Genomic DNA, 2,596 nt, shown 5'->3' with positions numbered 1-2,596 from the left:
AGACATCCCTTATTTCTTATTTGATGCTGTCCCCAACCTCACTACTGCTGTTTGGTGGTCTGTACACAACTCCCACTCGCGTTTTCTGCCCTCTGGTATTCCGTAGCTCCACCCATACCGATTCCACATCATCCAGGCTAATGACTCTCCTTACTGTCGCATTAATTTCCTCTTTAACCAGCAACACCACCCCGTCTCCTTTTCCTCTCTGCCTATCCTTCCTAAATGTTGAATACCCCTGAATGTTGAGTTCCCAGCCTTGGTCACCCTGGAGCCATATCTCCGTGATGCCAATTACATCATACCGCTTAACTGCTGTCTGTGCAGTTAATTCGTCCACCTTATTCCGAATGCTCCTCGCATTGAGGCACAGAGCCTTCAGGCTTGTCTTTTTAGAATTGTTCTGTCATGTGGTCCTTTTTGTTTTCTGTCTTGGGTTTCTCAGCCCTCCACTTTTACTATTCTCCTTTCTATATTTTGCTTCTGCCCCCATTTTATTTCCCTCTGTCTCCCTGTATAGGTTCCCATCCCCCTGCCATGTCAGTTTAATTATTCCCCAACAGCACTAGCAAACACTCCCCCTAGGACATTGGTTCCGGTCCTGCCCAGGTGCAGACCATCTGTTTGTCCTGGTCCCACCTCCCCCAGAACCGGTTCTAATGTCCAAGGAATTTGAATCCCTCCCTTGTGCACCACTGCTCAAGCCATGTATTCATCTGTGCTATCCTGCGATTCCTACTCTGACTAGCACGTGGCACTGGTAGAAATCCTGAGATTACTACTTTTGAGGTCCTACTTTTTAATTGAGCTCCTAGCTCCCTAAATTCGTCTCGTAGGACCTCATCCCGTTTTTATAACCTGTATAGTTGGTACCTATATGCACCACGACAACTGGCTGTTCACCCTCCCTTTTCAGAATATCCTGCACCCGCTCCAAGACATGCTTGACCCTTGCACCAGGGAGGCAACATACCATCCTGGAGTCTCAGCTGCGGCCGCAGAAACGCCTATCTATTCCCATTGCAAATGAATCCCCTATCACTATCGCAATCCTACTCTTTTCCTGCTATCCTGTGCATCAGAGCCACCTACGGTTCCATGAACTTGGCTGCTGCTGCTCTCCCCTGATGAATCATCCCCCTTAACAGTAACCAAAGCGGTGTATCTGTTTTGCAGGGGGATGACCGCAGGGGACCCCTGCACGACCTTCCTTGCACTGCTCTTCCTGTTGGTCACCCATTTACTATCTGGATGGGCTGTGTACCCTTTACCTGCGGTGAGACCAACTCACTAAACGTACTTTTCACGTCATTCTCACCATTGTGGATGCTCCAGAGTGAATCCACCCGCAGCTCCAGTGCCGCCATGCGGTCCATCAGGAGCTGGAGGCGGATATACTTCCCGCACAAGTAATCGTCAGGGCACCGGAAGCGTTCCTGATTTCTCACAAAGTACAGAAGAAGCATAACATTTCTCCGATATCTCCTGCCATGAATTAACCCCGGGATACACTTAATTTGGCAACAACAATGCTAAAATTACTCACTGATTTAGAAAAGAAAAAAGAAAAGCGATTCACCAATCACCAGCCAATCACTTACCCCCGTGGCTGTGACGTCACCCTTCGATTTCTTTCGACTTTTTTTTGCATTCTCACCCAGCTGCAGCTGCACCGGCTGGGCCTTTATAGGCCTCTCGCATCACGAACTCCCGCCTCCCGACTCTCTCCTCGAACTGCTGGGATGTTATAGGCCTCTCGCCTCACAAACTCCCACATCCCGACTCTCTCCTCGAACTGTTGGGCCTTCATAGGCCTCTCGCCTCACAAACTCCTCCCTCCCGACTGCTGCCTCTCTCCTCGAACTGTTGGGTCGTTATAGGTGTCTCGCCCCACGAACTCCCACATTCCGACTCTCTCCTCGAACTATTGGGCCTTTTTAGGCCTCTCGCCTCAACAATTCCCGCCTTCCAACTGCTGCTTTTCTCTTCGGACTGCTGGACCGTTGTCGGCCGCTCGCCTCACGAACTCCCAGCTCCCGACTGCTGCCTCTCTCCTCGAACTGTTGGGCCTTTAAAGGCCTCTCGCCTCACGAACTCCCGCCTCCCGACTGCTGCCACTCTCCTCGAACTGTTAGGCCTTTATAGGCCTCTCGCCTCACGAACTCCCCATTTCCATATAATCAGAACTGCACGAGGACCAGGCTATGACTGTCCATTTAAAAGAAATACTGGATGAGCTGGAAAAACCTGCACAGAGAGCAAATGCACTGATACGGGAGGGTAGGAATGCTTCTGACCAGGCTGCACAGAACGAGGTGTGTGTGCTGTAAGGGGCATGGTTGTTGGGAGAGGGCCGCAACATCCTCGAGGATTTAAAACAAGGTTTAGTCCCCTCCTGGATAAGTAACAAGCACCTCGCAGCCCTCCACCCACACAGTAATTCACTAAGCCCGTGCCAGCTCGGCCTAGCTTCTGAAGCCTACCCTGTCCCAGTAGATTGCAGGCGTTCTAATCACATCATCATGGGGATAGTACTAAGGATGCCGGTCATGGGTGTGACAGCCCGACCCGCAACTTTATACAGAGTGGGGAACAT

The sequence above is a fragment of the Pristiophorus japonicus genome, unplaced genomic scaffold (assembly GCF_044704955.1).
Source record: "Pristiophorus japonicus isolate sPriJap1 unplaced genomic scaffold, sPriJap1.hap1 HAP1_SCAFFOLD_168, whole genome shotgun sequence".
NCBI lineage: Eukaryota > Metazoa > Chordata > Chondrichthyes > Pristiophoridae > Pristiophorus > Pristiophorus japonicus.
Note: the sequence above shows the minus strand (reverse complement) of the source record.